Source organism: Pithys albifrons, chromosome 1, assembly GCF_047495875.1.
Source record: "Pithys albifrons albifrons isolate INPA30051 chromosome 1, PitAlb_v1, whole genome shotgun sequence".
Lineage (NCBI taxonomy): Eukaryota > Metazoa > Chordata > Aves > Passeriformes > Thamnophilidae > Pithys > Pithys albifrons.
This window is the reverse complement of record NC_092458.1, coordinates 70,303,789-70,317,754: the sequence shown is the minus strand read 5'-3', so window position 1 is coordinate 70,317,754 and position 13,966 is coordinate 70,303,789.

Sequence of the window (13,966 nt, the reverse complement as noted above, 5' to 3'; positions counted from 1 at the left end):
GGAGATGAGAGTTTAAAAAGCGGTTTGAACCGGCTTGGTATGACCTTCCTCAGGTCTGCTGAGATACAGAGGAGCTTTCCCGCTTCTGGGAAAGAGCAGGTTTGTGCCAGAAATTCTCTCGGCTGGTGCTGACCCCAGGTGGTAAATCCCTGCAGCACAGAGCTAGTGGGCATTAAAATTCGCGTGTGGGAGCAGCGCAGAATGTTGAAGCAGTTGAATGTGTAAGCCCAGCTCAGGTCGCGCTCCCGATGAAGCTGCTTGCTGTGAAGCCGGCTGGGATGCCTGTTGCTGTGAGAGAAACGCGTCTTTGGTGTTACAGTGGGAAAGAGCTATTGCTGGATCGGGCCGGGCTGCCCCGGCGCCGGTACCCGCGCCCAGCCGGCGACAAGGCTAAGCATGTGGTCCTGTAGACGGACAGATGCACAGACACACAGACATCGGTGAAATGCAGACAGAAAACACGGCTCCAGCCATCTGTCCCGTGAGCCCCCAGCCCTGCAGGCAACACCCTCCATCTGGGAGCCTGTGCCGTTGGCCCTGGGACTGGTGTCTCCCCATGACAATCCTGGAAGCAATGCTGTCAGTGGGTCAGCCACCTCTGTTGGGGCTGTTGGGTTCCCCTGCCTGTCGTGGTGCCTCCGTTCATGGCAATGAGCCATGGACCACATAACCTAACACTGTTCAGTGTGGGACATTTGTGCTCCTGGTTTCTCCAGCACTGCAGCAGGTAAGAGAGGATGGATGCATTGCATGTGAGAAGTGATAACAGCATGGGGATGCTGTTACCCTGTAAGTAACCTCTTCCAGGTACTCCAAGGAAGTCTGCAGCCACCTGTGGCTGTAATACCCGGGTTGCAGCTATGGCTGAATTGGTTTTCTTCCCTCTGGCAGCAAAATGCCACTGGCAGCTGGTGGGCTGAAATCTCTGGGTTTGGAGACGTGTGTGCCAGTTCTCACTGAAGGAATGCCAGGCTATGGATGGTGTTTCTCTTTCAGGCTGTGTTTCATGAAAAATGGTTCTACTTAAGGATCCAGTTTTGGTTCAACAAATGCCCAGATAAGCTGGATGTTCTTACTCCATCCAAGTGCATCTGAGCAGCTTCAGAGGTGGGTTGGCAGCCTGTTTTCATTTTACCCTTCCTTGAGTAACAGCCCTGCCTTGCACAGGTAAGCCAGCACTAGCTTTTCTTCTGATGAGTGCTTATAGGCTTTTTGAGTAATGATTTGGAAGAACACGGGCATTGCCTTCCTCAAAAACTGACTGGAGGGGAGAAAGAGGGAGAGGGAGTTGACACAAGATCACAGTGCTGCAGCTGCATCTTCTTGGATCCAGGACAGAGGCAGACATATACCACCCAGGGAGCAAGCAATGGGTTTTGGCTTTAGATAAAGGTAGAAGGTGTCATCTCAGAGGAATGTTTAACAACAGATGAAAACAGCAGTAAAAGAAAACAAATGGTGTCACAGAGACGAGGCATATGGTAGCTCAGAGTGATGGGGAAGCTCATTCAAGGCTGTGGTTCAGTTCCAGGGACTGATGACTTTCAGGGGGAAGCACATCAGGGGATGGCTGGAGCAGGAGAATCTCTGCTTCAGCTATCAGCATTTTTTTTCCTTCCAGCATAAGTGAGTTCTTACGATCATCACAGGCATTGGATTTTTGTCAGAAAATTAGGAAAAACACATTCTGTCCTGGCATGGGAAAGAAAAAACAATCAATGTCATTTCCCTTGAATTTTTCGTGCCCTTCTAGGGCTGTCCTTAAAGGAGGAGGGCACCACAGGACTCTGAGGCAGAGGGCTGGGAGGGCAAAGTAGAACTGCCCTGAGGGTGAATGTTGTGCTGTCAGGGAATCTCAGGAGACTGGGATCTCCCTCTGCTGAGTGATGTATATAGAAAATATATTTCCAACTCGGTCAGCCTGTATCTGAACATTGAATGTGAGCTTCACATTAAAAACCTCATTGCTGGTCTTTATTATCTACTATTTTGCATTTTATCAAGTTTTGTCTTTGGATAAGAAGGGTGGGAAAGGTCTAGTGAGTTCCCTGTCATAGTACTTACTTTTGGAGGTAAAAATACCTAAAGGAGGCACAGGGCATCAGAGACCTTTACAGCAGCACACCGAAATAAAGTGGGAAAACCAATTACTGGGGAACAGGAGCTATTTCTTAGAATAAAATTACAGAGCAACTGCCAGATATTTGCTATGATATTTCACTGCTTATGTAACTGGTTAATCAGTCCTGCCAACTGCCCAGCACTGCACTGCTCCTGGTTTGCCATAAAGCCACCATATACAATACATTTAATCCATTTCCATTTCCTTCCACCTGAAGAGCCTCCTTAATGGCTTTAGATCACGAGAATTTTGTAACATTAAACTTCCTCTGACGGTCATGTGCCAGAAATTCTTACTCTGGCAAAATCATTTCCCCAAATCATTTGCCAATGACTGAAAAATCAGCTCCAATCCTGAGGTTAGCTTGAGCTGCAGTATAATCAGTGCAAGTACAGCTGCCCCAGCACTCAGTGTACTGCCCAATGCAGACACAGGCAGTATTTCATGGTTTCTGCAATGAGATGTTATTTCCCAGACCAATAGGGTTTTTTTTCTCTTTCAAATCTGGAAAGCACTCAAAAATACGTAGGAAGGTCCTTTTCGTGGTCACCCTCAAGGATGGAAAGAGACCTGCAAGGAGTTCATTCCTGGCAGCAAGTTTGGGTGGATGCTGCTCTGACAGCAGGTTTCAATCTGTAAAAAATTGACCCAAATCCACTGAGAGAAGAAAAAGACTCTTTAACCAATCCTTGCCTCATGCTCCTCACCTCTCCAAAATAAAGAGACTGGTATGTTTTGGTTTAGCAAAAATGTTGAAACAAATTATATTTGATACAAGTCACAGTACTATTTCAGAAGTGAAAACCACAATATTTCTTCCAGAGAATGCTGAATATTTAGAAATAAAAATAAACCACCTGGCCAGGCCCCACGGTGTATGCACTAATCTTTCAGCCCTCTCTGCTGTTACCTCCTACGCTGCTTCTGCTGGAGAGCTCCTGATTTATTGACTGTTTCCCTCCCACTCCATTGCCTGTAGTTTCTCATGACTTCCACTCACTCAATGGGTACATCTGTTCAGATTTTTTTTCTGTTCAGTTTATGTCCTTTTTATGGTGTTTCTTTGGCAGAGAGAAATCAGGTATCCTGCAAAAATTCCCTTTATACCACACAACTCAATATTTGCCTTGAAAGCAAGCTTTGCTCATTTCAATAATAACAATACTCTTCAGATTTCTCTTACTTTCCAAGTAACCATGGTGCCTGGAATCCCTGGTAGAGTAAATTTCTGGTGGAAATACAAGCCTTCTGGGAGCTGCCGAAGGTAAAAAGGAAGGGGTTCAGGAGCAGCTCCTGTCTCCAGTGCCACATCCTTGTGTTTCAGTACTGGCTATGGACCCTCTCCCATTCCCCAGGAGCTGTAGGAGGAACCCAGGCCTTGATCCCAGCATGATGCTGAGTTGCAGCTCAGTGCCCAGGGCCATAGAGGAGCAGCTGAATGAATTTGTGGATCAGATGCGTTCTCAGAGACGTGCAATGCCAGAAAACCTCACATTTCTGCTGCGTGGCTTTCGTCAAAGCTCCTGCTGCAAAAGTGCTGGAGCTGCATTGGATGACTGAGCACACAGCAAAAGATTAGTGACAACAAGGAAACCTCATGGCTGAGCAGCTTCACCTGGGGCTGCATCCTCTGCATGCTGCCTCTGCCAGGCAGGGCTCGCTCTTCTAACTGCTATTGACTTTGATATGCTCCTTGAAACTTTATCATGCTTTCTTCTGAAGAGATGAAGCAGCAGAAATCTGGAGCCTGCTTTGCTGTTTTCTACCAGGTTATCCACGGATCTGATGCCATCTGTAATGTCACAGTGCTCTTTTTCTAATTTCATAGCCTTGTTATTAGGGCTTTTGACAAAAGTCTCTATTGCTGACAACTTGTCAAGGTCCTGGCTGGGAGCTTTTTGATTTTCAAACTGAATTTCAGGCTATTTTCTCAATTACCACATCCACTTTCTTGTGGAAAATGTGAGATAAACTGCTGAATAAAATAATCCTCTTTTTTAAAAAAAAAATTGTGTGAAATTCAAATATTTTTCTTTTTCTATTTCTCTTCATACAGTGAAATCTGTTCATTTAAAATTCATATGCAGAAAATCAATTCTGCTGGTTTACATATGATACCATTTAATTCTGGTAAGCTTGTTCATAATGTTTTCCAAATCTGGTAAATACTAAAATTATCTCTCTAGAGCACAGACTGTAAAATATCTTTTTTAATCTTGCAATGTTTCCCAAAATGACAGACAGAGGTCTATAAACCCCAGAGATTTGGCTGGGAGTCACACAACCTCAGAAAGGTTTGAGTTGGAAGGGACCTTCAGAGATCACCCACTCCAATCCACTGTGTACCTGATTAGGGAACTGTACAAACTTTGTACATTGGACAAGTTTATTGCATAAAATTTCTAGTGTGTGTGATAAATTTATTGCCAAACTTGTCCAGATTTTTGAGGAAATGGACTGTATTGAAAGTTGGTGTGTTTTCACAGACTTCATTGGTTTAATATCTTAAATAATTCATGGTACATTATAAACCAGTTTTCATTAACATTTTTCATTTGCTCCAGTATGCCAGGAGTATTGCCCACATGTGACAATTTCTCAATATGATCTATAAGGGGGGGGGGGGGGGAAATTACAATTTTTTCCAATTAAAACCCCAAGAACTATAACAAATAAACCAAAAAGAACTGAAAGTGTGGATTCCATCTTCCCACCCAAGAGCTTAATGAGGCTGAAGATGCTGGACACAGTGATTATGAGCCCATGGTAAGTGGCCATTAGATAACTCTCAACTTGTTGGAAGAGTAACAGAGAGGATTAAGGTCATGTTAGACAGTGTCTTGTCATGGTTTAACCCCCACCAGCAACTAAGTACCAGCACCCTTGAGGAAATGAGCCATCGTGGGGACTTGTTGGTACCCACAGCCTGGAAGAGGCTGGATACAGCAGCTAAGCAGTACAAAACATTACAGATGAGAACATTAAGAATAGCTTTAAAGAGAGGAGCTGTCAGTCTGAAGTCTGACAGAAAAAGTCAATCAGGCCTGATAATTTGTAGAGAGAAGTCCAGTGACAACTAAGTGCAGACCAGATTGCTGCTTCTCAGCTGTGTTTGCTCATGAAGAGTCAAGTACAAATAAATCTAAAAGTTACCCTAAACTACAGCCAGTTACGTTATACTCTGATCCTTGGAGGATCATGGGCTATAAAAGTGGTTTTGTTTCTGTTTTTTGTAAATATAAATCCCAGGAGCAAGGATTCAGTTGAAGAGATAGTTCAAAGGTTATTTTAAGTGTAGAGTCTCTGGTGTGACATATGTGAACTCAGTGTGTCTTATCCTGACATGAGCTGAGTGGCCACCATGGGAATACATTGCTTTAGGAGGCAGAACTGTTCTCCTGGCAAATTAAAAAAGTCTGAAAAAAGCTCTTCAGAGATCAGGGCTGAGAAGAGAATTGTTAGGTAACCTCTCAGTTGGAAAAACAACCAAGTTCATGGAGTCCATGATATTTAGTGTCCGAAGTAATCATGAATATCTCTTCCAAGTTTTACCTTTTGAAAGTGGCTGTTTCCCTTGAGAATCTGAATCTGAGAGCAAGTGGAGTGCTTTGAATGTCAGTCTCTTGTGGGTAACTGGATACTTCTGGGTTTTTATCAGCTCTCCCAGTTCATCAGTTTGAGTCACTAATTTAGTTTTTACCCAAATAATTTTCACAAAGGTATTTTGATTGAACACAACTGTCACCTATGGCTTTTGATGTTTCTGTCATGGGGACACATCGTAGAGCTGTATCGCTGTATCAGCCTGTTTTGTATGTGGTTTGGCAAGATCTGTCTCCATTAGGTGTTTGTTGGGCACAAGGGATCTTGCTTCTGGTGATGAGACTGAAATGGGTGGGAGGTGCCTGAAGGGACAGAGACGTTATGGGGAAAAAAGGAGGAGAATACTTAGGATCTTGGGGGGGTAGATGGGTCTTTTTGTTTTCCTGTCAGTCTGCATGAAATATGTAAATACTCAGAGGATATCATTTGTCTTGGGAAATTAAGGAAATTAGAGTGGGAGGATTAGAGGCATTTTTAATCGGCCCTGGCTCTGCATCCAAGGACTTTTTCCTGATTCATCTTCATCATGGCAAGGAACTTCTATGTTGCACCTCAGAGGGTGCAAACCCTTAGGCCCATTTGCCACTGCTGAAGGGCTGACTTCTCATCTCTCCATTTGTGGATCTTGGACTGGTTTAGTCATCTGCATGTAGGAAGTTTGGTACGGTGCGCCTCTGCTCCCAGGGCTGTGTACCCCCTCCCTGCTTGTGCTGTCCTGCCTCCCAGCCCCTCGTGGGAGGCAGCAGCTCAGGGATGGCACAGGGACACATTGACAACCTTGTGACCACCAAGGCACCTACATAAGATAGGTACATATGTCCCTCCAAAACCTTCTGTCCATAACAGTGGCACGGGATAAGGGGTGATCTGAGGAGCCTTTACGGCTCATTTATTTCCCTGGAGTCTCTCTGGAGGCAAGCTTTTTTTTTTAAATTTTTGGTGGGTATTGATGAAGAGTGACAGTCATCTAAGGTCTAGCTCAGTACTTCACAATAGATGTTTCTGCTCACTGGGTGTTTGCTGTGCCTGTGTTTGTTTTAGTGGTTTTATATCTTATATTTGATGGAGCTGTATGGTCAAAATATTTACTAACCCCAGTTTTATCAAGGACTACACAAAAAAGTGCCTTAATGCATCCTCTCTACTTAATCTTTGTTGTTCAAATGGAATTTGAAGTTCAAATGGACTCATAATCTCTTCTTTTTTACAGTGGGCATTTTCAATCGATTTGTAAGTTGAGTGTGTGGGTGCTGCTTTCTTGTTTTCCATGTTAGGACAGTACCCTTTACAACAGAGTATCTTTCTGTCTTAGGAAATGATCTTTGCAAGGTGTCCTGAGGATGTATAATTACAATAGCTTCAGAAATAGAAATGTGACATTTACTTATTACGCCAAATATTAAGAAGCAAACAGGGAGTTAAAAGGGTAATACAGCAACTGAATTTTTCAATGTATTTAGTTGCTAATGCTGATGAGTGGTGAGGACATTATTGGAAAGCTTTTGTTAGAGGGAAGGATAAAAATAGAATTAATATCTCCCACAGGCAATTACTTTTAAAAATCACAGCTTGTTCCCTGTCTTAGAAGCTTGGTGGGATGGATGATGGAGCTCTTGTATGGGAACAGAAAGGATGAGAAACCTCAACCCTTGCTTTGTGCCAGGTTTCTCTCTGTGAATTTCCCCCCACTCTGCCACACTTTGCTCTTACCTCTACAAGAGCAAGAGAAGGTAAACCCTAGGCAGCTTGAGAGGTTCAAAGGGCACTTGCACACACAGGAGCCCCTTGGTAGTCCAAAGCAAGGGTTATGTGGTGAGTCATGGCTGCTGCTGTCAGTGGGTGGGCTGCAGTGTTTCTGCCAAAGGCAACTCTGGCTTCAAGCAGCCTCTGGGATGTGCAATGCACAAACCCCTTCCTATGTCAACCACTACACCTAGGTCACAGCTAACAGTTTGTGACTGGCTTTCAGTGTACTGCAGATAGTAAAATAGTAGCTGTGGCTAGAGCGGTCCTTTTACATCCCACCTAAACTAGGATTTAATCTAAATTCCACCTAAATGCACATAAATCCTAGAGAACCACTTGATTTCCTGCCTAGTTCTATGCAGCATGACACCTATTCCAGAATATGTCTCCTTGCTGGAACTTCAGTTTCCTTGTACCTAAAGCTGGAAGTGGGTGAATGCTGGGATGCCCTGCCCTGGGGGAAGGGGGTGGTCCTTTCTCACCTGAGCTTGCTGCAGTCCAGAAGGTTGTCTGTAACTCTGAAAAAGCCTTTTAGTTTTTAAACAGAAGCCAGTTATTTTCTTTAAGGGGTAGAAGGAGTGAATTGCAAGGGAGTTTGCTGTTTGTACCTTGCACAGTGTACAAGAAGGGATAGGACCTCATGTAGATGGTCTAAGTTGCTCTCTGGGGGCACCTGATCTTAGTGTACAGTGAACAGAGAGCCACAGATGCTTAACTTCACATGCCCTGGATTAGGCTCTGGAAACTTGAGTCCCCACCAAGGGAGACTTGGTGTCATGGTATCTCTTGACTGGACTTGGAAGTACCTTCAGCTGTACCTCCATCTCCCTGGCAGGTACCTGGCAGGCAGGTGGTGGTACTAAATCAGTGGTTGAGTATTGAAGAAGGCATTCATCATGAAGGACAGCTAGGGGTGGGAGAAGACACAATCCTTCAGCTATAGAAGAAACCTAGCACCAATTTAACACTAATTCTTGGATGGATAAAACCTCACCTAGGCCTTAGGAAAGTGGGTCATCTCCTTAATTAGCAGCCTAATATTCAGGCACAAATAGACCTGCAACACATGGCACCTTCAGCAACTTTGGCTCGTTTGTGTTGCAGTTTGTATCTTCTCAGTCACTGCACACATAGAGTACCAGATTTTCCCATCATCACTCCTGACTGTTCTTGTCCTACATGCAAGCATCATCACTGAAGCCTTATGCCTTTAGTGATGGCTGGTCCCCATGAACTATGCTAGGAAAGACTGCTCTGCTAGATGGGGGAACATCGACTCCATCCTACACATGGCAGCTGACTGGTGTCAGACCAGGCTTGAATTAAAAAGGATTTAAGAAAGTCTGGCACCCATAAAATCAGCAAACCTAAGACAGGGGTATCCCATCTCCCCGCTCACTGACCCTGAGCCTCTGAGTTGCTTCTCCAGGTTTTAATAAGCCCAGAAAAAATCTGGGCTACAAAGAGTCCCACAGCCAGCCCCTGAAGGTGAAATGTGCTCTTGGTCTAAAAGAATGGCACCTCAATTTTTCTTTACAGCAAAGATGCAAGACAATTAAATGCCACCCTGTCACCCAATCCCATCAGATCTTGGAAGCTAAGCAGGGTCAGCCCTGGTTGGTACTTGGATGGGAGACCTCCTGGGAATACCAGGGGCTGTAGGTTCTAGTCCTGAGGACTTCACTGGCACTGTCCAAACTCACTCAGCCGTGGCAGATGAACCTTAGGAGGAGCTATCGGTGGGGCCAGTTCTGCACACGCTGTGCCTCACCTAAAAAATCCACTGCTCAGGCTGGAAGGGCACACCCACATGGGGAGAGCCCTGCCCAAATCTGCATTCATGAAGCCGAGCCATCATCACAGCAAAGATGTGCTCAGTGAACTCTGCAGCCAAAAGCTAGTGCAGTTTTTCTGTAGGGAAGGATCTGAGAAATGTAAATAAACTGGATCGATGCAGTTAGTTAAGAGCATGTTACAAGAGTGTTTCATGATTTCCCTGGAATTATGTTCCCCTAAAAAACAAGACTTCTGGCAGTGGCAAAGACTGGTTGGCAAAGTGGCTGTACCTCCTTTGCTGACTGTTTCCTCTTGCACAGCCATACAACACTGGGTACAGTACCAGCTCTTCCTCCTTTCTCCTCCTCCAAACAGCACATAATCCTGGGTGGAAAGCTGTTGAGCACAGCTTGCAATGGTAATGTCGTTCATGACACCACTCAACAACACCCAACAAAGGGACTTTGGAATAGAATAGTGCACCATCTCAAGAAGGAAGCAACCTCCCTATTTCATCAGCATGTTAGCATGAATCTCTCCTCACTGATGTCTGAGCACAGCCTCACAGCACAGCATGAGGAAGTGTTCTTTTTGTCACATCATACTGGAGTCCAAAACTGTAATAAACTGCTTGAAAGTAAATGCAGTTTTAGATAACAACTCGGGCTGGATTCAGTCATGCAGATCCTTCAGCTGCAAGGCAGCTTTGCCTTGAGCCAGCTTGCAAATCAAGGCCATGGACATTATTCCTGAGAGGCCCTATGACTCTGTGGGGTATATGGCATGGCTGGGATGGGTGACTTGCACCCCCAGCCTGTCATGTTGCATCAAGGTGGGACTTGTCACATCACTTGCTCCAGAACAGGAACTTAGTGGGAGCCTGCAGGGTTGCAGAAACAATGGAGGGGCTTGAAAACACCCCAGGAGACAACCACAAGTGCTTTGTAAGTGTGTGCTCAGTGTGAGAGGAACTACCCTGCCTCCTGAGCTGGGCTGTGGTCATCTGTCCCCCATGGTTAATGAGAAAAAACTCCTCCAATAATTATTCCTAGAGCAAGATGCTCAATGGGGAGCTCTGACCTTTGTGTTTTAGAGCATTGCTGGATCAACTTGCTTTGCTTTCCTTGTCTGAGCTAATTTCTCTGATGCAGAGAGATGCTCACTCTTCTTGCTTCATTAGATGCTGTTCAGCATGTCCCTGGCTGCTGAGGGTGCACACTAATGGTCATTGTAAAAGCATTTTCTCGGCCTAATTAAGGAGGAAGAGTTCATTTGGCTAGATAGAAATTGTTAATAAAGCCTGAGCCACTGTTCTGGTGAAAAGTTCCCCATAATATCCATGAGATGGAGAAAAATTATGGTTCTGGGTGCAGAGCAGTCTGCCCAATTGAGCCCAGCAGAAGTCTCCTGCCCTACAAGCACACACAGGCTGGCCAGCAGCCTTCCCCTCTCCTGCTCAAACTTTGTTCAATTCAAACAGAGATAGAAATTTGAAAAATAAATTACTTCAGTTAGAAAAATCTACTGTAAAAATTACTTTGTCTGTCTCTTTTGTCTTCTCATTATTTTCTTACTCCGAGAATCACCTTAGTAAAAGGAGCTGAAGAAGGCAGTACATACTCTGTATATGTTGAATTTTGATGCCAACAATCATGGCATGCTTACAAGGAACAGGATAAAAATGGCATGGACAAAGAGCTGCCTTTGAAGAGTGGTTACCAGCAGATGGAAGGGCCCCTGGCTGTTTGCACTGGAAAGGGTTACACATGGTTCTTTCCTTCCCTGCTTGCCTCTGAACCTCAAGACGATTTAGATATTGGAACTGAGATAACGCTTTTGCAGACAATGCTAAGGTAAAAGGGATGTGGGTCTGGGATTCAGACTGGATGTGGGCTCTTCGGGTGCTCCCTCAGGATCAGGGGTGTACACACAGGTTTCCACGTGTGAGCTAAGTCCTGATCTCTCGTGGTAGCTGCTGAATATCCAGTCAATATGGTCAGCAGCGTTCAGAAATGAATCCATTCCTCTAAAGCAAGCCCCAGGAAAGCATCTGGCTGCCAAAGCATAGGTGCCTAATGCCACATTGGAGACTGAACCTGGTCTCCAGCTGCTGTCTCAGCGGGTCAGGGACCCTCCACATTCCCTGTGGCATCTTCCAGCCCTGTGCAGATGCATCTACTGTCCTAGGACATTTTGAATAACTGATGCAATGTATCTCATCTGCCAAACCCCTCTTTATGCCAACAGAAACATCTAAATTCAAAAGGACCTGATGGCACTGGAGTTGTAACAAGACATCAGGAAGCTGATGTTCAGCCATGAGGGGCTGTAGCACATCCAGGGTGGGATAACTCTCTGGATCACAGTGCAGGAGGACTATCTGATTATCTTGGTCTTCTTACCCACCACTTATGTACCCTCAGGGAGCACCCAGTCCCTCCCCCTGGGCGGGGACTCACACAATGGGTGATTAACTCTGGGAGCCAGGGGGTATTGAACTGTTGATGGCCCATTAGCAGCTCTGCCCCCCTCAGGCTGGGTGTGAAGGTGATAATGGCTCCCTGGGCAGCTGCTGCTAATGGCCCATTGAGCTTGGGGAGTGAATAGAGGGGGTAGAATAGACAGCTTTGATCACCTCCACACAGGGTTAGCTCCCTCCTGCTGAACTAGGACACTCACTCAGGCACCCCACATCCTCCTCCCAGCAGATTGCTCAGGCTGCAAAGACTTAAACGTTTCTCAACAAAAAGAGAAAATGAAGCAAATTGCATGGAATCAAATAGAACCTTTAATTCCACTTGTGATATTGATTTTCTGACTTTTTCCTTGACACTTCTAAAAGTGTGTAATAAATTGAAGTTAGATCTAAAGTAGAATATCATTTTACTTTTTTCATCTACAATGTCAGAAGAATATGTGGATTTTCACATAAAATGTAAATAAAGGGAACAGAGCTTCAACACTTTTTGAACAGAAACAATTTTTTAAAAATTATGTGTATTTATGAAATGTTTCCATATGACTGAAACCCTTGTCTTCCAACCAAAAATATTTTGACCAAAAATCTCCACCCAGCCTTTTTTTGATCTACAGCATCACCTGCAAGAAGCACACTGCAACAGCTGAAGACAAGCACCATAAGCTCAAATCTCCTACCTCCCCTTCTGCTGCTCTCTAGTCACTACTGCAGCAGTAATGATAATTGCCAAGAATTTGCATTTTTGCTTATCCTAAAGCTTGGTATTTCAAAGCAGAGACTTCAGAGAACTAATTAGCGCAGAGATTCATTAAATCTAAGAAATGCTGTCACTAGATAGATGGAGCATCCAGACCCTTAACCCATTTCCCAAAGGCAAACGCCTTTCTGCTTGTTGAGGCTTTAAACTCAGAGCGATCTAAATCCCTTAAGCTGCACAAGCATAGGGAAGGCCAGTTTATATCCTCTACCAGCCTTTTGCCTCAGCACTGGGGGCCTGGGGCTGCCCCAGGGCCATGGTGGGGCTGAGGCAGCACCAAGCCCCATGCTATGGCAGTGTGGGTTCAGCTCATCCCTTGCTGCTGTAACAAGCGACCCGCACAGGGCAGTGTTGCCAAAATGTGGCAGTGAGCCAAGATCAGCCTGCAGCCAGTGTGTGTCTGGAGAGAGGGAGAAAACTAAAGGGACACTATAGCAGCTCTGCGCTCTCATTCTCCTCCAATTCTTTCTCAGAACCTAAAGAAATGGCTGTGGCTTTGTGTGGAAGTTAATTAATGATAGTAAATAATATTCCTTTGTGCTAGGAGTGAATAGCGCCCTTTATTGGGGGATCTCAGTGTGCTTAATGCTCTGTATTTAATCCAGCTTCACAGCAAAAGCTAGCTGAATTATTCATTGCAAATAAATTATCTGAAGAATACAGTCTTTTTTTTTTTTGCTGCCTGTGAGCCGTCTGCTTTCTTTGATGCCCTTTTCCATAGCCAGCAGTGTCTTTACAACAATTTGGGCAACCGACCCACAGTGCACAGCTCGTTGTGCTGTTTGCTAATTGTGAGAGTGTGTGTGCACGTGTCAGGAGGCAGCAGGAGGAGGGACACAGCCTCCAGGTCCTGCTAAAGGTCTGAGTGAACCTTCGAATGGGGGAGAAAGCAATAAGCAATGCTGAGCATGTTCCTCATCTGCCTGCATAGATGAATACACACACATGCATATGTATATGGAGCTTTTCATATGCACATGCTGGGGATTCATGGAGTGCCCAGACTCCAGCTAAGACCAATTACATATGGTAAATCCACAAAGAAAGGGATTGAGATGACATCCTTCTGAACTGATTTTGGTATGAGGCTCAATGTTCGTTTAGAACACATCCAGTTCCTGATATTCAGGCAAATTAAAACCTCTCCCCACACCCTCAACAAGTAAAAAGCTCTGTATTGAAAAGTAGAGAGATTTGATTATTCAAAGTGAATGTGAACTCCATTGCTTCAGGAAAGCAACAGTCTGTATGTGACCCGGCTGCTTGAGGAGGACAAGGCCCTGCAGAACATACATTCAGGCCTGTCGACATCTGTATCCCTGGGCTTTTTTTATGTCCTGGGCCTGAGGAGGCATTGGTTGTGATTTTAGTCAGCCCTTCATCAGCACTTTGTTGCAGGTGGCAGATTTGAAACAAAGTCTTAGGATGCCATTTTCCCTGCAGGCAGAGCTCAGCTGAGAACTCACTGCTACCAGCAGGTTCG